The sequence below is a fragment of the Amblyomma maculatum genome, chromosome 2 (genome assembly GCF_055883805.1).
Source record: "Amblyomma maculatum isolate TAMU_Amacu chromosome 2, ASM5588380v1, whole genome shotgun sequence".
Taxonomy (NCBI): Eukaryota; Metazoa; Arthropoda; class Arachnida; order Ixodida; family Ixodidae; genus Amblyomma; species Amblyomma maculatum.
In genome coordinates, this window is record NC_139345.1 from 2686068 (window position 1) to 2708247 (window position 22180).

Below are 22180 nucleotides of genomic sequence, written 5' to 3' on the forward strand. Positions count from 1 at the left end.
GGCTGCTGCGCAGTTATTCCTGCGGAAAGAGATATTCTCAGCGACAAGGTTTCCTTGGATGCGACGTAGTATACTCTCGAAGTTGTCGCCTCTGTTCCTTCGAGGCAGCTTTTTTCTGCGTTTCTTTACTGGACTTGAGGTTTTCATATCATCTTAATATAATGATCTTGATTATGTTTTCACTGAAGGAGCAGCAATGTTAATTCAGGTTTCATTACTGATTTCCAGTATGAACTCTCGGAAATACTATTGGTCCGCTATGCCTTGCTTTAACGCGATAGCGTTAAAGGCCCCCGTGCACCTCACTACGGCGTCGGCGGCCTGTCCGCCAGCGTTGGCGTTGTGAGCGTAAAATCACAAGCATGGCGCTTTCAGCTTACATGGCCGAGCACTAACTGGACGTAAGGTTGCCTGACATTAAGTTCGGCAGGAGTTGCCGACTTTGGTCTCTCCTTTAACGTGAGAGGGTGATATTAAAATCAGCCATGCTAGGACTCTTGCAATCACGTCACCCTTTTTCCACGCAAGCACGTTCATACGACTTGGTTATAGCGGGGCATTATATGTGGGGTGGTAGCCTACGCTCTCGCGTCATACCCTTAAATGCGGAGCTTAAGTGTGCCCACAATTTTTAGATTGTTCCTAAACCCTTTTTGTTCGAACCTGAACCCTTTTTGTTTGACAGCACGCCGTCCTAAAGCAGGTAGGCTAGAGTGTTGTATTCGATCATCACGTTGTCGACGTGGGAGCCAACAGCGAATCGAATTAGACAGCGTCTTTCGCCCGGTCTGTTGGCTCGCTGGCCCTTTGAATGATATGGGCCTTTTCCATGCGTTGCAGCTCCTCTCAAAGTGGTTCTTGCAACGCCAAGGGAACGCGCGTCGCACCGGCTATATCACTGGAATTACATCTTCGCGCAGGACCATTCGGTATGGACGTGCTACACAGCCGGTACCTTGAAAGAACTGCGGGAATTCTCGCAATATTTTATCCGAACGCACGTCGTCCACGGCTTCGACTGAACGCACTACCAGTCCTAGCGTCTCAGTTGCCTGTAGTTCAGTATTGCCTGATTGCTCCTCTTCACAATGAAGAAGGTGAAAGTCTTCGACTTGCCGTTCATGACCACTGGTAGGGTCGCCACTCCAAAGTGTCTAATCATCCCCGCTGTACGACCGAAGAATGGAGTTGCTTGGCTGCAGAGATGTCTCTGCTTTGCATTTACGAAAGGCCGATTAAGGCAGCAAATTTGCCTGAGACCCAATGCCCATTTTGAAAACAACATTCTGGTTGGCCACTTTGGCTGCCACATTCCATTCAGCTGTTCTTTCGACAGTGCAGACCCTGACATTGAGGATCTCGAAGCTGTCCTCCTCCTGAGCTGCCGCACTGACTGCAGGCTCTTTCTGGCAGCATGCTACGAAATGAGTGGCCCCTTCGCACGCAAAACATGTCTTCCCAAAAGCTGGACACTTCTTCCGCTCGTGCGTACGATTGCATCTGCTGCAATGGTATCGTGGACGCTGTTTCACCGAAGCCACTTGCCTCTCTATTTGGCCGCAGGCCTCATTCTGTTGGAAGGACGTTATTGCAGGCTAGTTGGTGCATTTCTTAAAGTAATTTTTAAGCGCGGAGCAACTGGACTCAAGAAACAAAGTAGACTGTTGGACTGACACTTCAACAACTTTACAAATCTGTTCTGCCTTAAGCAGCGTAAGGTCTTTCACTTTGAGCATTTTCTCCCGGAGCTTCGGGTTATTTTTGCCGAACACAATTTGGGGCCCAGATCATCAAGTCATTCAATGATGCGAAATTGCAACTCTGGGCTTGCTTTCGCAGGTCGCGCTCAAATTGTTCAAGTGTTCACCTTCTGCCTGGATTCTTGTACGAAAAATATATATCTTATAAACATCATTCTGCTGCTCTTGACAGTAAACTTCAAACTTTTTTACGACTGTTGCATAGTCATCTTTGCTCCCTTCCTCCGAAAAAAGTGAAGTTATTAAATACCTCGAGGGCCTCGTCCCCAGCAACACTCAGCAGCAGAGCCGCCTTAGTCGCTTCTGTCCTTGGTTCCGTGGTCGACGCGTAGCATTCAGGAAGAGCTCGAACTTCTATCTAAGCAGCGTCCATTTCTTTGCTATGTTTCCAGACAGAATAAGTTGGTCGGCTGGCCTGATTAGCTCCATCCTTCCTGAAAGTTAGCGGTGTCTTCTTGTTTCTTGTTTAAGGCACTGTTTGAGACGCCAACAGCCGGTCCACTTCTTACACCATGTTACAGTCAAGACAGGTGAGAACAGAATGAGCGTTTATTGAGGGAAGCTGTGCTCTTTTACAGCGGCTAATCGATACAGGTACGCGTTGACGTCTGCGGCAGCCTTCGGTACGGAATGTGGCTGGCAGGCACTGCGCATGCGTATCTTCTACAAACGACTCTCTCGTTAATCTCTAGTATCTAAAACACATTCATCTTACAAAAAGTAGAGCGTTCAGAAATGCGAGCCACGGAACTATCACTCCCTTTCACAGTCCCGTATGACAACTTCATTTCTATTATATCCACCATGGTTCGCACTATTATGGAAAACAAATGTTACTCGAGTCAGTAAAGATGCCTTAGCGGCGTTGGAAGATCATCACTGCAAAAAAAAAAAAAATAATAATTCTGTTCAAAGAACACACAACGTATGCAGAGATTCGTTGCCGCCGTTCTATGTCTCTATTGAAATCCGAAGTTCAAAATGTGAGCGTAGCCACCCAGGACAGCAGTGCCAAAGAGGAATTCGCAACATAGGCATACACTAGCAAATGTAGTACAAAGGAATCCGAACTTCCTCTTCCACACCCAAACGCAACTTCCTCCTCAAGATCCATGCACATCAAACTCGCACACCTCCTCTTTCCCAAGCAGATATGTCTGGTGTGCGAGTTTGATATGCTTGGGTGTAAGAAGGAAGTTGTGCTTGAGTGTGAAAGAGGAACTTGTTCTACAAATCCTAGTGTCAATCTCCCGTGTGCGATATCACTTTTCATTTTTATTTCATTTATTTCACCTTTTCATTTCTTTTCCTCTACCCCTCCAATCATAATCTTGTTTTTTTTTTTTTTTTTACATGTAAGCATACTTCAAAAACTTTCTTTGCTGCCCAGGCCGATCGCCCTGTGTGGATATGTGCCGTATGTTATTTGGACAACAACAACAACAACTTCGGGTTCCTTTGTTTGTATGACAGTTGGCAGCGTGCGCCGTTGTTGTGTTTTCTCTCTTCGTGTTCTTTGGTCTTTCCAGTTGTGATGTATGGGTGCGAGATTTGGACTGTGAAGACGGCTGACCGCCGAAGAATTGACGCGTTTGAATTGTGGTGCTGGCGGAGACTCTTGAGAGTTCCTTGGACGGCCAAAAGATCAAATCAGTCGATATTGTCGATCGTAAACCCTCACTGCTCATTGGAGGGTCAAATTCTAAAGTTAAAGCTCAGCTACTTCGGTCATCTGATGAGAAGAGAGGAGTCACTAGAGAAAGATTTGATGCTGGGAAAGGTTGAGGGTCGCCGGAGAAGGGGTAGGCAGCGAACGCGATGGTTAGATGGCATCCTCAAGGCGCTGCACAGGAAGTTATGTGATGTTAGGAAGATAATGACAGACCGGAAAGCGTGGCGTGATATGGTTCATAGGGTTACGAAGAGTCGGACACGACTGAACGACTGAACTGAACTGAACTGTTATCCTCGTGACGCCGCTGTTATGAGTGTCATCACCAACTATAGCCCCACAAGCTGTTATTCTGAGATGAACCCAAGTCATTCCTTACGAATTCGCCGGTTGAAAGGAACAGAAACAAACTTGCCTCGATAAAGAAGCAAGGAATTAGCTTTCATGCTAAGGAATAGAGTGTGTGTGTGTGTGGGGGGGGGGGGGGGAGGGGGGGGGGGCGACAATTTCACTGCGCTAAGAAAATAAACTGCCTAGTTGATGACTACGTATTGTCTCCAATTGACCGAGCACTTACTGAATGCCTACGGGGCCTTCAACATACACTGCCTCTATGCTATGCAGGGCGTTGTCATGTACTGCTCGACGCACTGAAAACTACAGCCGTCTTTTTAAAACTCCTTTCACGCCACTCAGTGCGGGCCGGTACCGCCCCTTCACGTCACCAGGCGTCGCGTGCCTGCAGCTAGTACAGGGAGCGGGCCTTTCCTGATTCTGCGAGCTTGTCTCGCTAGATATTCGCAGCATAGGAGAAAACTAAAACAAAAAAAAATAAAAAAGTTGACAAGGTGTTGCCAATCTTTGCTCCATAAAGCGCCAGATGGCGTCATACAAGCTGCTTTGCGTTAGCTGGATCTAAATGCCTGGTTGTCGATTGCGGTAATTTCTCCATCTAGCTGGTATAGCATCGCTGCACCTTCCTTTTCTCTCCTCTCCTTTCTCCTCCTCGCCTCTCGCCTTCCTCTACTTCTCTCAGAATATGGAAGCGCGTAACGGCGACCTAAGAGAATTCCGTTCTGCGCTCACACAAAAACACGAGTGAGCAAACATGAAGGTGTACGCCCTCGAAGTGGGTGACAAAAGCTTCGGCGTAATGCCGCGCTCTCTGCCGGGGCCACGCACGAGCTTTTCGCCCGCAAGGAAGTGGAAACAAGACGGGGGCTGGCATGCAGTCGAAATGTATTGCAGGGTGCGCCCATTGTGTATGCACCCAAGAGCGTGCCACTGCGCCACGGCTCTGCATCTGCCCGATGTGATGTGGTGCGCGAGTTTAAAAAGCGGTTCTGTTCGGCGTCCTGAAAAAGCGTGCAAACGCCGTTTGGACACGGCTCGGTCGGTGCGCGCTCCACCGAGCAGCAGAGTGGCCACCGGCGGCGAAGGCCGTTTGGGAGTGCCTGCGTACGAGCTACTGCGTTATGCAAACGCTCCAACCGATATCTTTCTTTTTCGTTTGCTTCCGTTTATATATTCGCCACTATTCTAGGGAAGGATAGGAGGATTTCAACTCGGTTACGTGGGAAACAAAATATGTGTCCCCGTTTTGTGATTTAGGTGCCTTAATATGATCCTTTCTCTTGAACCCAACCCTCCTACTTTGCTTTTGATTCTAGTTTTCTTGTTGACGCACTGCATTTTTTCTTTTTTTTTTTTTCAGCAAATAAAATATTCTTTATTCAGCACACGTGCGTTTTTTTCCTCCGTCGCGGGGTTAGGTGTAACTGCTTCCACGGGGAAATTATGGCCGTTTTAATTATTTTGTGCTTAAATTTAGCAGATTTTGGATGAGTTAATGGAAGTGGATATACATGCCTGGTGTCCCAGCTATATATAATAAAGCTCTTGACAAAGACGGCGGGCCACAGTGAATTCAAGTGAGGATTGTTGAGAGTCGCCAGGCCTACAGTCTGCAGACTGTTCAATTCGTTGTTATTAATTATTTACCAGATACTAATTATACATAATTTTATTGTTGGCTTCAGGAATAAATTTTTAATGCAGAACTAAACAGCTGACATAATTGCTTACACCAATCTACTGTTATATTTATTAGTTCTTCTCCCGCTCCTAAATCAGAACACCACATTTAAATAACCTTCCATGTGAAAAGCGATGCGTATACAGCGTTCCTGAATGCGTATCAGCAAACAAAATGTGCTTTTCTCTCTAGCGCTCTCCCCGACGGGGCTTTCCGCGTGCACTGGACGAGATATTCGCCAGCGGCAGATCACATGATAGCTTTCTGTGGAAGCCAATGATTGAAGCTTTGTAAATAGTACCGTGACATAAACGCCGCAACTGTTCTTAAGACGATCTACGACATTTGAATTTTAAATAAACCAATAAGAAAGAAAGGAGCCATTTCGTTTTAAATAACTATAACTATCGCGAGAGAAAAAAAAAAGTATTACCGACTAGGTCAGCCCATTTTCGGTATTTCCCACTTCCTTTAGCTGTGCATGGACAATTAATTTCTTTAAATTCTTAATTACATTTACTGAGACCCTTGGCACAATTTCAGTATATATTGCACAGGTTACTTAATTAATGAAAATAATCGCTATTACCAAATGCATGTTAGTTTTAATGCAGGAGCGGGGAGGGGCGTCGCATTGACTGGCAAGGTTGAAATCAACTAAACTGATCACTCTTGCTTTACTGAATGTAATTGCTTAAATACGGAGCCTCGGTAATTCAAATCAAGCATGCTACGGTGAACATGAAAACGTCTGTCTGGGGACCTCCGCAGCCTTTGCCCTTTATAAAGCGGCAGTAAATGTCTGCCTCGCTTTCCCCATAGGTCGGCCACTGACGACAAAAGGGGAAAAAAGACAACAAAGAACTCATAATTATTAGAAATGAGAAAAACAGCAGACACGAAAAGCGCGCAAGCGTTGTCATCACCAGCAGGCAATCACCAGCGTATTTGTCCTGTCGTCGGCGTCGTGTTGTTCTGATGCACCAATTCCAATTTCTCCGGCTTTATTCGTGCGCTGTTATAACAAGGTAATAGAACATGCATAACAAGGTAATAGAACATGCATAACAAGGTAATAGAACATGCATAACAAGGTAATAGAACATGCATAACAAGGTAACAGAACATGCATAACAAGGTAATAGAACATGCATGCGCAAAATTAACTTCGTGAATTATTATACAAGAGATTTCGTTCTCATTTTTTATATTTCACGTCAGTGGCGCATTCGAAAATAAAAGACAGTTTCGAATAACTGCTATAAGCAGTCTAAAAACACGAGCAAATAAAAAGGGCACAAAGGTGGATGTGTCATTTTGTTTTTAATTTCATTAATCGTTCTCCTTGCTTTAGGGCATCATTTTCCGACTGTCATCTTCCCTTACAATCTCTACCAAGATCGTACATGCACCAATGCCTGCAAAGTTAGCTAAATGGTTTGCTAATGCCTGCTGTTAATTACATCGATAATTCAAAGATCATTTAAGAAGAACTTAAGAATCGTGGATTTTTATACCTTTGACTGGAAGCCCCGAGAGACATCACTCATCGCACATTTACCAAAAGGCGTCTGTCGAGGGACGGAGTAATGTTTAATGCGTAGGTGTTTAGAAAGGACGCAAATGAAGTAAAGAATTAATAAACACCTTACAAACTTCTCCCACAGAAACGTACTCTGAAAGAAAAAAAAATGTGGGTAGTTGAGCGCAGCTTTTTATTCGTTCGCTGACTCGCTCATTCTTTCGTCTGCCCGTCCATCAGTTTGTTTGTTTATTTGTTTGTTCTTGGTATATCCCTCGCCCATTCACTTTTAAAGCGAACATTTTGCCAGGAAATGAGTGACGTGTTGCAAAGGCTACGGAATAAACAATGAAGTAAACGATCGAGAAAAGCGGTCCTCGTAGAATTGTTCGGGAAATGAAGCGACGCCTTCCGCCAAAGTGCTTCTGTGAACGTAGTGCCGTATGCCATCCTGGGCTGAATGTAGCCAGTATTGGCTCTGCGTTCAGCTGTTCACTCACTGCCGCCAACGATTCTAGGTTCGCCATCCCTTCCCTCCTCCTTGGGCTCGTCGGTTCAAAGGGAAGACGGAAATAGGCCGCAACTATGCCCTTCCAGGGTGTTCGGATGCGCCCGCTATACAGGTCGTTGAGAAGTCGTGCGCCTAAAAATAAAAGAGAGAGAAGGGGGAGGAATCCAGCGAAACGTTCCTTATGCCTGCCCTGGCAGTTTACGAAGTCAATGTAGAGGAGACCAGGTGGATAACAGGATGCTGGCAGACAAAAAGACAAACGACGAAGTAAGCGGTTCGCGAATCGACAAACTTCGCATGCGGACTACATACTTTTCCCAGCCCTCTCGCACGCGTCGTCGCTGTTTTGTACATTTGTTGCCATTTTTGTCTTTGCAACAGTGGTAGCAAAATGGAAATGGCCGGCCACTGCTGGCGCTGCTGCTGCGGCTGCTCCTTTTGTGCGCAACAGCTGCGCGACCTTACGGCGCGAGCTGCGAGCACAAAAGGAACAACACAAATCTGGAAACAACGAGGAAGCGAGCGTCTGCTCACCAGGGGAAAGGAGCGAAACAAAGAACGACCGGGTTTGTTGCTAGGAGCCATTTGAAAATTGGGTGCCCTTTCGCGCGCTCCACGGAATGAAAAATAAAAGAGAAAAGGAAATGAGGCCCGCTCTCTTGAAAACACCGAGTGAAAGGGTAGGCTTTTTGAATCTGGGCATGTGAACTCATTACTAACCTGCGTCGCTTCGCAGCGAGGCTGGCTCGTTTTCCTTTTTTTGGCAACAATCCGTTTTCCACACGCGCTCATCAGTACACCCTAGATTTTGTCCGGCAGGGTTTGCTAAACCTTTCTAAAAGAGCAAAGGTAGACTGAGTCTTGTCATGTATCTTCCTTCCCATCCTGCTCTCCTGTCTTTAAGCCTTCCCCTAAATTGGAAAACTCATTGGAAACAAAAGAGTTTTCGGGAGATCAGTACGTGACATAGGGCTCAAGTTGTTAAGCATACACGACCTGCCCAAGTTACTTTCGTTTACAGGGCTAATTCGTCCTATCTAATCTTTTCTGTTGTAATGGCAGCTGAGGGAGGGGTGGAGGGGGGGGGGTAATAGGAGTGGTAGTTGGGTGGTATTAGGTTGGTTTGGTTTGTGGGGTTTAACGTCCCAAAGCGACTAAGGCTATGAGAGACGCCGTAGTGGAGGACTCCGGAAATTTCGACCACCTGGGGTTCTCTAACGTGCACTGACATCGCACAGCACACGGGCGCCTAGCTTTTCGCCTCCATCGAAAAGCGGCCGCCGAGGCCGCTTACTACTAGGTGGTATTAGTAGTAGTAGTTGTTGTAGTTGTTGTAGTAGCAGTAGTAGTAGTAGGGGGAGGAGGAGGAGGAGAAGAAGGAGTAGTAACATTTAGCAGCATTAGTAGTAACAAATAGTTCAAGTAGTAAATGTGGTGGATATGGATATGGTGGTGGTGGTAGTAGTAGTGTTTTATAGCAAAGCAGCAGCTGTAGTAGTAGTCCGGATAGTATTAGTATTTTTAACGGCAACAGTAAAGTAGCAATAAGAAATAATAGTAGTTTTTTATTGTGAAAACAATACTACTCTCACTTTCAAGCCTGCGCGTGACCCGGCCGCAGTTACGTCCTGCCCACGTGACGCTGTGACTTCACACCCCACGTGACACATGGGCTGGCAGGAGCTGCCGACTTGGGTCTCTCGTTTCACGTGAGACGGTTATGTCAGAATCAGCCTGCTAGGACCCTGGCATTCACGTTACCCTTATAAGCCACTAAGGCACGTTTATATGGGTTAGTTAAAGCGGGGCTTTATGGCTGAGGAAGAAGAAGAACGCTCGGCCACCCGCAGCTATAGTGCCTAGAATATATTGGCTAGTGTGCCGACCGAGGCCTCCCGGGTGGCACCATGAGCGATGAATGCCGGCGGCTGCCGCCAGGAGCGCTGCAAACTGGGTGGGTACCAGCCGCGCTGTTTGCTGCCTACCGCGCTCTCACATCTTCGGCAAGAGGGCTGCTTGCACTGCATTTCAGCTCTAATTAAGTCGCAACAGACCTCAGTTATAACTGAAGCCGCTGACTACAAGTTTCAGGCTGCGTGTTTTGTCTTAGACTGGAAGCGGCGAACGTATTTAACGCTTCTTGCTTGCGAAGGCTTCTGCGAAGTTTGAGCATCTTAGTCCCGGACATCCCGTGCTCACAAACGGAAACCCAGAATTTCTATTCTAACAACAATTAAAGCAATTGACAAGCAAAGCAACAATTGATATAAAATATGTAATCTCTGGAACAAAGTGAAATGCTTCATTTTTATTGATATATGGTTCTTTCTGCGCACTGTACACTTGCTGACAAGTAAACACGTACGCGCAGTTTCATTTATATATTGTATATGCGAACAACACAGGAAACAAAGTCACGCAAGACTCCTCTTATGTATATGTAATAACAAACACAGGCACATGTGGCAGAATTGGAACAGCAGAGCACAAACGAGGAACCTTTACTTACCGCCGGCTAAGGTACATCGCGGCCTGTGATTGCACACAAGGTTTTGCCGAAGTCACCGTCTTTTGAATGAAGAAGCTGACCAAGGTTTTTTTTTTTTTTTTTTCCTCTCTCTCTCTCTCTCTCAGGCACACAACATGCACGAGACGCGGCCGGTTCATCGCGAGGAAGCTCGTTGGTAATGCCGCGCTTACGGTGAAACATGCGCCTAATATATAACTGCATCCATGTGACATATGCGTAGCGCAAAAGGACAATCGAGGGACACAGAAAAGGTACACAACACAGGTGCTGTCTGTAGCGCCTGATTGTGTACACTCTGTGCCGCACACTGTCATGGAGCACCGTTACCGACTCGCCCAAGTTTCCATCCTTGTGAATATAACTGCATGCTCTAAAAATGGTTTTCGCCAACAAAAGCAGTTGCCGTTTACCTTCCGTCATTTCTTGCTTCGTTCCCATTGTACAGAATGCGTACTTACGTAGCATCAGATAGCGCAGTAATACGTACGCTCCTTGTTCTAGCGGTAGCCCCGTTTGCCAAAAAAGCAAGTCTTCTCTGTGCACCACCGCTTTCTCTTTGGCATTTTTCTCTGCACTTTCGTGAGAGGCACTGGGGAAACAACAATCGGGAACCGCGCTTCACCACTGGCGACACAGTAAAAAAAGAAGGGATACAGGCGAGCACTGAACGCGCGCACAAAACGCGAAAAAAAAAAAAAAACGATGCAATCGTCGCCGAGCAGGTAGAAGTGCGGAACGACTCGCATGAGCAAACACCTACACCGTAAATAAACTGCTGCACCTTCGTGAAAGCAAAAGACGCGCAGAAGCAGGTTTAACACGCACGCACAACACCAACAGATTGCCGTATTCTGAAGCGAGAAAAACTGCGTCGTCTGCTCAGGTGGTACCCTCCCGACAAGCAGCGCCCTCTGCCGCTAACAATTGGCTTTCATTGCAAATAGCGACACCCTCGCCCATAGGGAAGCGTGGGCGCTCGGCACACTAGCCAGTATATTCTAGGCACTGTACCGCAGCTATTGCTTTCGCTCAATATTTGGTTCAGCAGCGTTGAACCCTTGCAATTTTTTTTGTAATAATAAACGAACTAGTAATAGCAAACTCATGAGAGTAGTAAATTAACACTACTAGTAGTAGTCGTAACAGTAGTAGCAATATTAGTATAGTGGAAACTATGTCATCGACAGTGCAAACGCAGATGGTAGTAATGACAGCCGTATCTTCAGGGCAGTCCGACTTCTAAGACATGTTACAGCATATTCAACGAGGCCACCAATCCTGGGATCATATGGTCACCTCGACTCGTGGTCAGGGGGGGATGCAGCCTATCAGTGCTCACCATGCGACATGGTGAACGATCATATATGCCACCAAATTTTGATGATGTCGCCAATGTCCGTGGTCTAGAAGTTTGCAGAATGGCGAGGGTCCCTTCCATACGCTTGCGGTCCTTTCGCATTCTAGACGCTACACTAAATAATGGAGCCGGAAAATAATCGCAAAGTTACCTGACAGACTGCCGTGGAAATATTTCGCGTGTTAGCACATTCGAAAACCTTACATTTGTATGGTTTTCATCTGGCCCGACTTCCAAGAAATGTACCAAAATCAGCGCCTATTCAATATCCGGTAGCTTTTACCTCATCGGCAGAACATGGTCCCCAGCGTCACACAGCGCGAAACACTGAATGGCGCCGGTTTTTCACCCGTTCGCTTCGTTGTTAGCAGGGCTTCAAACCGGTGCGCCGTATTAAATCATGCACGCGCACGCTATAGCTCGTTACGGCACTCCTTCAAGTGCGAATACCTAGAAACGTTACGCGAACAGTCGGGTCTCAGTCAACCGTCCGCCTCATTCGCTTAACGTGTAAGGGGCCTTTCAAGTCTTCCGTTTCCTTCGTGCGTAAATATAACTGTGCGGAGGCGTACATTCAAGGGCGGACGTAAAATGCAGAGCTATATGCGACTCATCAGTGTCGACACATGCATGCTGTAGAAGCAGCAGCAACAATACTATATGCAATCAACAAAGGACGTAAGCAGTGTGTTTCGTAATTTCCACGTAAATCTATATCTCGGATTCCTTTTTCTGGCCCATTTCAAGCTTCATTCTTCTTATTTCAATGCTGGCTTTTGGAGACGCACTTTTAGGGCAACTCTTTATGTTACATATGATTGCATGCGCAAGCCGTTCTTCAAGCGAACAAGCCCACCACAGAGTTCTTTATCTAAGCGTTTGAAATGACTTGTATGTTTGAAGGCAAATATTGTTTAACGCGAGTCGAAAGCGGGCACGCGGAGAAAGAGCCAGGCGCCGCATGCCACGTGAGCAACCTGAGCTCGTAGACAATCTGATTCCGAGAAATAAGTCTTTTAGACGCGAATTTCAGACGAATCTGCTTTTCAAAATCCATACTGCGGAGGCGTTGAATTAAACCGACGTGTTTCACTCAAGACCTCATTGAAAAGTATATATGCGCACTTTTTGATAAAATTCGATTCAATTAAAAGACATAAAATGACTGAGGCTTTACCTTTTTCCCCATTTAATTCGCCAGCCCTCTTTTCCTTCTTTTTTGTTGTTACCGACGTGTTTCACTCAAGACCTCATTGAAAAGTATATATGCGCACTTTTTGATAAAATTCGATTCAATTAAAAGACATAAAATGACTGAGGCTTTACCTTTTTCCCCATTTAATTCGCCAGCCCTCTTTTCCTTCTTTTTTGTTGTTCCCGCCTTTCTTCGTTCATTCGTTTCTATTTCCCCCTTTCTCTTTGTTCCTTCCTTCTGTCTCTCGTTTTCTTTCTCCTTCAGCCCTCTGCTTCTTTCTTTTTAAGGTGAAAGCCTTCCTAGGCTCATATGGGCTGCGGAACTGTCCGCAGGAAATGTTCGCACGAACTGACAATTCAGAAAATAAAATCTGTTCTCACTGGGAATCACTATCCTATTAGGTCATCCCGTGTTCGAGAAAAGTCGATCGTAACTCTCCTTGTCTAGCTTGAGAATAATAGTATAGATGTCAACGATGGTGCAGACAGTGACAACGATAACAATGACAATAGCAATGACGCTGACGATGCATTTACTTCCTAATGATGATAACAGCGATAGTGATGATGATAGTAGGAATGACAATGACGACACAGTTAAAGAGAACTGTCATGTAAAATAGCTTTCGCCGTTTCCGTTCTTAAGCAAACTTAAGCGAAGTCCTGTAATTATTCCTTCTTTTCTTTCCTCCCTTTTTCCAGTTTTAATTTCGTCCGCCTTTTTCTGATTACTATGCCTTATTCCGTCCTTTTGTGGCTATAGTCTAGGTGCAGCCGACTAAAGAAAGTAAAAGGGTTGGCTATGGGAGTATATATGCAACCAACCTTCCAAGCATAACGGACAAGAGTGACAAGAGTAACTACCTTGGTTGTATCGCATATCCCTGGTATGAAATGGACACATATAGAAGCAAGTAGCGAAAATGCTCGCCATTAGCCATACCTACGGATTGCCAACTTGAAGTAAGTATTTGAACCCTCTGTTCGAGACTGAAAAATAATAGCGCTAAGAAGTGACAACCACAAGAGAGAATGACGCAGGACGAGCGCTAATCGAGCGAGTATAGCGCTCATACTGCGTTGTTCTCTTTTGTGCTTGTCACTGCTTAGTGGTATTATTTTTCTGTCTCAAAGAGCATGCACCATTTAGCCCAAATTGATGTTCTTCTAAACAATTTGAACCCTTTACTCGAAATTCTGCAATCTTCTCACCTCTTTGCTAGGAAACATGTATAACGCTTCATTTATTACAAAGTATAAGTACAATCTATATAATGACTGCTGGAGCTTCGTAAAGCTATTCATCACTGCCTTGTCTTGTAGCAACCATGCAACCCCGTTGAAGAACCCCAGGCGACCGAAATTTCTGGAACCCTTCACTACGGCGTCTGCCATAGCCCGAGTCGTTTTTCGACGTTAAACACCACAAACTAAACCAAAACTTTAACCAAGATGTTCTCAAACATTTTTTGCTTCAGGATACCCCAGCATTCATCAATATTTACCACAGAACCACACTCCCTTCGCCGTAATAATCACACCATGTTGAAGGCCTTACTTGGCTATGTTTGCGAAAACGTGTCCGAAAACGTAGGAGCAAAAAGTGGAAGCAAGACATGGAAACAAAATATGGAAGCAAAATGTAACTTGTGATATGACTTCCCATTAAGATGAGACTGGTAGCCATGAATGTATATATATATTGGCAAGGTGTACATAAATGTCATGTCATGCTTAGTAATGTCATGGGAGTCTAAAGTTTACTCATGAGTCGCTGTCACTTGTCATGAGTCAGTCAGACCGGAGATCCAATGTGCATGCTATGGAGTCCATGACTTTTGCAAGTAGTTAAAGTCATGACCATAAATAGCGTCTAGCCATGACTCAAAAGCGCTGAGTCATGCTCATGAAACTCAAAAGTGCCCAGTCGTGACACTTTAAGAGCTACTAAAGACCAACCAACGCACATGCTTTCGCATTTCTCCAATGCAGATCTTTGCAGTGTTCTCAGTTTTTTTGTAAGAACTTTTCTGTTTTCTACGAGAAGTGACCAGCGCATCGCTGAAAGACTGCTCGGTCGTCGAGGCCGAGGAGGTAGCCGTAGCTATGGCCCTGGCGGAAAGCTACAGGAAGAAGCAGCCACTGACAATTTTGACAGACTCGCAAGCAACGTGCCGCAACTATCTTCGGGGCAGAATCGATCATCGAGCGATCCGCATAATTCGTTCGAGTGCCCACCCAATGAAACAACCTGAGGAAGAAGACTTAATCAGACACACGATCGTGTGGACACCGGGACACACCGGGGTAAGGGGAAACCAGAAGGCGGACGAGATAGCTCGAGGTTACGCTCAATACCGGGCATCTAACACGTGCGACCCTCTGGACAACGACCCCGTGCCCCAAGAGTACTCAGCAATCCTGAACTACTACAAAGGCTCCAGAATGCAGTATCCACCCCCGCACAGATCCCTCAGCAAGGAGGACTCCGTCACGTGGAGGCAGCTACAGACAGGTTCCTTCCCGAACCTACACACACTACACAAAATGTACCCCACACAATACACAAATAAATTCCCATGGTGCTTAGAGACACCCACGCTATATCACACGACGTGGGAATGTCAGGGAATTTCAGTAGCGCCTATCATAACAAACCCGAGTGTAGAGCCGCGGGATGGAATGCTCTCCAGCGACCGGCGGGAAGACCAAGAGGGTCTGATCCGACGGGCACAGCTGGCGGCGGCATCCTGAGGGGCCCTGGAATAAGGGCGGACGACCACCGCTACGGAAGATGGTAGACATCTAACCACCACAAACTCTATAGATGGAATAAATGTTTATTCTCTCTCTCTTTCTCTCTCTGTTTTCTTGAGTCTTCCAGTTTGCTTTTTATGCCGACTTCTTAATCTCGCTCGCTTCTAAATCGAGAACAAGATGACAATCGAGGCCCGCGGGAACAAGCGGAACTCTCGGCAGCCTCCCACGGAACCAATTTGAGAACTGCTGCTCTAGTCAGTTCAGGCCACTTGTTAACACTGTACTAACAAATCGTAGCATAACCTAAGCTACTCATTTCCACCATGATATAAAGTGGTCAGTCGCTGTAACAGCTATAACCATATGCCTTAAGGCGACAATTGACCAACAATCGACAACGGTCGTAGCCTCGAGGTGTCCGGTTAAACCAGTGGCATTCCTCAGCAAGCTTCCGAATAGATCAGTCATCATTTTTTTTTTATATCCTGCTGAAATCTTTCGCTGAATTAGGAGACGGTGATTAAAAGATTAGTCCACAAGTCATTCAGCGTTGCGCAACCGCTATCACTGCGTGCACTTCCTTGACGACAATTATTGCCCTGGGAAACGAAGCCAAGACTTCCTCCTGGCCCTTATTGCCCGGGCTCTAACCGAGGCAGAACGGGTAGCTCAATTCACTTCCTACCAAGCGGAGTGGCCCAATTATTATTTCTTTTACTCTAAATAGGAAAGCAAATCGCGTGTTTCTTTGTTCTTAATCCAGGCGGCTGATATCCAAAGCTTTTTTCACATATTAAGGCCAGCGCATACGAAGCTAATTACGAATGCACAGTTCCGCTTTATCCCGACCAAAATAAAAATAGGCAAGAACGATTGTGGTGCGCCCGGTGTGTCGTTGCGGTTACAGCGGAACAAGAAATGATTGTGGGCCGTCGCCCCAACTGTCTTGCGAGTCGGCCAACCGCCTTAGTTAAAGCCATTTAGCAGCCTGAACTTAGATGCGCGAGGTGAGGTTCAGTTTGTCCATGCAGGTTCCCCTGCGATATGCCCATCAGCATTTCTATTGCCCGTACACTTAAGTGTAAACAAGGAAAACAATGCAATCAGGCGCTGTACACAGATTGTGAACAGTAAAGGATGTCGGTTTCACAGGAAGGGCGAGTCATGCGTTCAGTCCAATGATGTCGAGCATTTTCACCGAGCAGGCTTTACATGACAAAGAATCGAGGCGACGCTTAAGTCTTGTCTAACATGCATGACTAAATCTAAAATGGTCGAAATATAAAAAGTCTAGATTGCGCATGCGTTTGCAGTCAGACTGCTCGTCAGCATATTTCGAATGCGAACCAAGCACTAATTCAATAGGTCCCTATCGTTTTACGAAGCTGAAATTTCTTCCCGTTGTACCAGAGGTTCAGTGAAGGTTCCGTAGTGATGCACTTTGTATAGGTTGTTCCCTTTTCTTTGTGCTCAAGGATGGGCTGCTTTCAGCAAATACAGATATGTTGTACCAGCGTGATACGATAACGACAAAGCGTAGGAACACGATTATTTCTTGGTATATGTCATTCTGTCCGAACTCATATTGTAAATAATCTATGGACAGCATTGCCAATAATTAGTAGATATGTCATTGTATGTCGCGGCAATGTAAGAAGTGCGAACTATATTTAAGCTCTATGGTTGAAGTATCAATATAAAAATATCAGTTTGATGTGTGCTGATTGTGCAACGTCCAATATTTTCTTTATCTTCTGATATATCTTGGACTACGCAAAGTCAAATGTCTCAACGCATGGTTTGGTTTGGTTTATCAGGTTAAACGTTTGAAATCGACTCAGGCTATGAGACACGCTGCAGTGGTGGGCTCCGCAAATTTCGACTACCTGAGGTTCTTTAACGAGCGCTGACATGGCACAGCACACAGGCGCCTTCGTCTCCATCGCTGCCGCGTCCGGAATTCGATCACACATCCTTGGGCACAATTGTAGAGCTCCCTAACCACTACTATACCGCAACGGAACCGTTTCAAGTGTATCTTATTTGGCATAATCAAAAGTGAAAAACAAAAACGCAACATGCGAACGATGCATACGCTTTAGGGATAGACTGCTAACTCAAGCATATACAATCTTACTGTGATACAGGGCTATCCACACTTCTGAAAACTGTATTTTTGTAACATACTGGACTAATTTTTCTCAAACCTATCATTCTCAAAGCGGAATACATGCGCACCGAAAATCTGTTATGAACTTACAGAGCGCAAAACAAGTCGTTTCTGTTTTGGCAAAACTACAAAAAACAACAAATACTTATCCGCTCTGTTATCAATCAGCATAGCTTATTCCATTTTCTCGTACATGCTATGAACAACAACGACTAAAACATGCGTTACCAAATGCAGTCTATTAAATGAATTAAAAAGAAATAGACTTCCTAACAATGCCGTGTAACTTTGCTAGGGTACGTGTTTTCTTAATCTTTGTTTAAATTTCAGTGTAGCCGTTGCTGAACTATGATTTAAATGTCTTTTTTTATCGATTGCTTGCATTGTTTACTGCCATTGTTAACTGACTGTTTTTTCTACAGCACCGTTTCCTGATTTCGATAAAACTGCCGTGGATGTGCAAATGATTATTTCAATAGGTGGCTCAAGCTTTCTAGAACCTCAAGAAAATGCACTTGATTTCATCTGAAACCTTTTTCTTTCTTAAGCAATATACTCTTCGTACGTAATTGACTGCATGATCAGTTGATTCATTGATTGAACGATCGATTGACCATCTCATTTCGCGCAAAAACATAAAGCCTTTGAGCAATGAGCAAATAAAAAAAAATGCATTCGTGGCGAAATTAAAGGTGGGTGATTTCAAGTGGTTACTACTTCTCGCGATCGGCAATGGCTTAATTTGAAATCTTCTTATTCGGTGATGTGAACAAAGTAGAGACGTAACGATTAAGCTCTTCACGCCTGATTGTGGAGACCTTCCAGTCTGTCTCCCTCTCCCGGGATTAAGCAACCAGCATGCTTGGGCAGATCCTATTGTTAGTTCAGACGTTGCAAAGTAGCACGAGCTTTCGCACTCAGACTTCGCAGTAAAAACTATACCTCAGGCCAAAACAAGCTAAAACAGAAATATAAATCACAGATACTTCGGGCTCCTGTGGCCGTCCACAAACTAGTCAGGCAAACTGCTCTCACCATGTCCGCAATGTGTTTCCTTCAATACAGAGCTTAAAAATGCAATACTCCTTGTTGCACGCCAACATAGCCCCTGACAGTTACAGGGCAAACTAAAATTAAAGCACCCCCCCCCCCCCCTTCCTCATCCTCTTTCTCTCTCTCTTGCATTCTCCTCCAACCAACATATTTTCCTCCCTAGACTTAACTTCGGCAACGAAAGAGATTAGAAACGAAATTCGATTATACATTATTCAGTGGTCTTATACGCATATAACATGCGGCGATCTGTGTATAGTAATATTTTAGCCTCATTACAAAGATTAAAACCCTCCACCAAAAATTAGCTGTGCATACTCTTTTAACACCCTTCGATCCTGTCCGGCGGGACGGATGATCAAGTAAAATTGCCTTGGTACTGCACTTGGGCTCTTTGGCGATAGGCTCTACCTAAGAATACACACACCGCGCGATGTAGAAGCCATTAAAGGTTCTACACACAGTGAAGAACATAGAACAGCGCTTGCACATTGAATACCGCAGTACTACTACTACTACTACTACTACTGCTACTACTACTACTACTACTACTACAACTACTACTACTACTACTACTACTACTACTACCACTACTACTACTACTACTACTACAGCTACTACTACTACTACTACTACTACTACTACTACTACTACTACTACTACTACTACTACTACTACTACTACTACTACTACTACTACTACTACTACTACTATTACTACTACTACTACTACTACTACTACTACTATTACTACTACTAATACTAGTAGTATTACTAGTACTACTAGTAGTAGCAGTAGTAGTAGTAACAGTACTCGGCCGCACAGCGCTGCTTCCACAACGTTACTTGCCTTCACGAGAACCCGTCAGGGGCTACAATAAACCGGTAACCGCAGTCACAGCCATAAAGCTCCAGAGGTGTCATTAGGGCAATTTTATTGTTTCAGCCTTACGGCTCGCGCATCTAAAGTAGTTCCCCTTTAAAGAACCCTCCACATGCTTCATGCCACACACAAAGCTTCACTCAATTGTGTGAACAGGAGGTTGCACGCAGGCGCTGCCGACTATCAGACGCCTTCTATTGCGATGCCCACTTCTGTACACACATGTGTCCGCAAGTTCTAGCAGAAACACGCATTGGTGTTTGCAGTTCACAGCGCAAAGCCACCCCTTTAACTTTCGACGACAGCCGGCTAAGCTCCTTGCTTCCAGTCATCTCCTGAGCTCCGAGGCAGCTATATGCGTGTTTCTTGCACCATCTTCTGTTTTGTTTTTGCGCTTCCTGAGCTCGCAGGCATGCACTTGCTGGCTGATTTCGGGGACAGTACTAGACGGCTTATGATATTGACTTTCTGCGTCCCTCAAACTGCCTTTCTTTTTGCGCAGTATTTTTTTTTTCTTTTAACTTTTCTGTTTAGAAAGACAGGCAACTCTTCCCGCCAGTCAAGCTGCCCTTTTCAGCTAAATGACAGATGACATTCGGTCTGCTCTTTCTATGCCATCATTACTCTCGCTTCATTGATGTTTGCTGTGCACGCAGCTTTTTACTTGCATGAAGATACTGAAGCGATTGTTTCGTATGGCACCCTCCCAGTGGTAAGTAACCCTGTCGTCATCATGATCGCCGGAAACGCCCGAGTGCACCTGCAGGCGATGAGAACTGTATTCTGCTGTGCGGGAGAGTGGAAGCGCGGCCAGAGCGTGAAACCCGTATTCACGTAATTCGAGGGAAATTGAATGCCTGCACTTAAAAGGCGGTGGAAGTGAGTAGGGGAATTACAGCTATTGTAATTTCTACATCGAGCCGAGGGCTTTTAAAAAGTCCGCGAGAAAGTAAGCACAAAAAAAAAAATGCCGTGCAACTTTTTCCTCTCGTGTCCTCTTCGCCCCCTGCCGCTGCCATTGCTGAAGGCCCCAATAAAAGAAAAATAACGAAGGAAAAACTTCACCAATAGCTTATTAGACAAAGAAACGCCTTTCCTTGTAGAAACGTTTTGACCCAACCACCAACTTTTTATACATTGACGTCTAATGACAACCGATGTCAGGTTTTGAAGGCGGACATAGCACACAGCGTTACTATGCTCCAACACCCGGTTGCTTTGAATAAACTAGAATGCAGGTCACTTTGCCGCTGCTACTGGGCTTTACTTGGTTCCTAAGTCCTTCCCGCACACTCATTGTAAACACTTCATTGGATCAGGGTCGATAAAATTTCTTCCGGTTCATTTTCGTGTTCACGTGGTTTTACATTAGGATCGTATATAACCACTGCTCTAAGCTTTATTTCCGCCTATTTGACCCATTTAGCTCGAATCAGAGGAACGGTTATTACACTCGTTTATCACTTTTCCAATAATTACGTCCTTATAGTGGAGATTCAGGTCGTGAATACAGCCAGAACCGTGCGTTGGCGGTCCTAAACAGAGCGAGGCTGATTCCACTATACCGCCAGGTGTTTCAAGCGCCCCATTCAAGTTTCCGCATGGCGTTTATTGTGTTTTTCTTTTCGCTAAGCATCCTAAGAAAATGAGTTCACATATAGGCTTTCGTTTGGAGCGCGAATCTGGCTTCCACGCTGTTTATAGATAGACCGTGTTATCCCGAAGCGAAGGCGAGGCGCATTGGTCCGTTAGTAACTGAACCGGAAGAAATCAAAACATCGAAGAAATGACAAAACAAGGACATTGATCGTACGGCTCATCAGTGAATACTTCTGTGGTCAGCTGTAATTGACTCACCCGGAAACTCAGAAACAACTTCAATGGAAACGAGTAGCCAGGAAAGCGGAATGTATTACGCCGGCTGATTGGTCGCGCCTGATATGTTCGTCGTCTAGCTCGGATACGAATGTTCTTGGTCACTGCAGTATAGATGGACTAGAAGGCAGGACGGTTGTAAAAGTTCGCGAGCAATTTTCGTCATGTGTGTTCAAATTTCTGCAAATTGTTTTAAGTCTTTTCTGTTTTGTTGTCATGAAGAAAATGTCATTCAGGAGGTCGCCAGTTAGCAACGAGTACAGTTAACCTGCACGCGAAAAGTCACAGCAAACACCGCCACTGTGTGCGTTCAGTTTGAACACACAACAACAAAAAAAAAAATAAAGGTGGAATAACGGCCATGTATCCCTGGCGTTTTGAAGCTTGCTAATTTTGGCACTGTCCACGCATAAAAATGATTCTTGGCAGTGCCAGTCTGTGTGGTTCATCGGCTGAATACCGGCTGCTGAAGTGGTGGTGGAAACATTTATTGTCAACATTAGACAGAGTTGGGGGCGCAGCCTCCTACATGACACTTGAGGGCCCCTGCATTGTACGTTGGGCCCTTTTACAAAGGAACGCCCTTGGAGGACTGTCATAGAAAGAGCGCTATAGTAAAAACCTTGCTCTGGTCCCGATCGGACATACTGGTGAGTAGGTGCCCCCGGTAATCTATAGGGCTACCTCTGGCGAAGGAGGATGTGGTAATGAGAGACAGGTGAGTAGCGTGTGCAGAAAGTCACCAGGTTTGCCGCAGAACTTACAGGCATACCGAAATCGATCAGGAAAGCGGGCGTAGAGAAGGATGGGGTATGGGGCTGTGCGCGTTTGTTGCTTGCGCCAATGGGCGTCTTGTGTA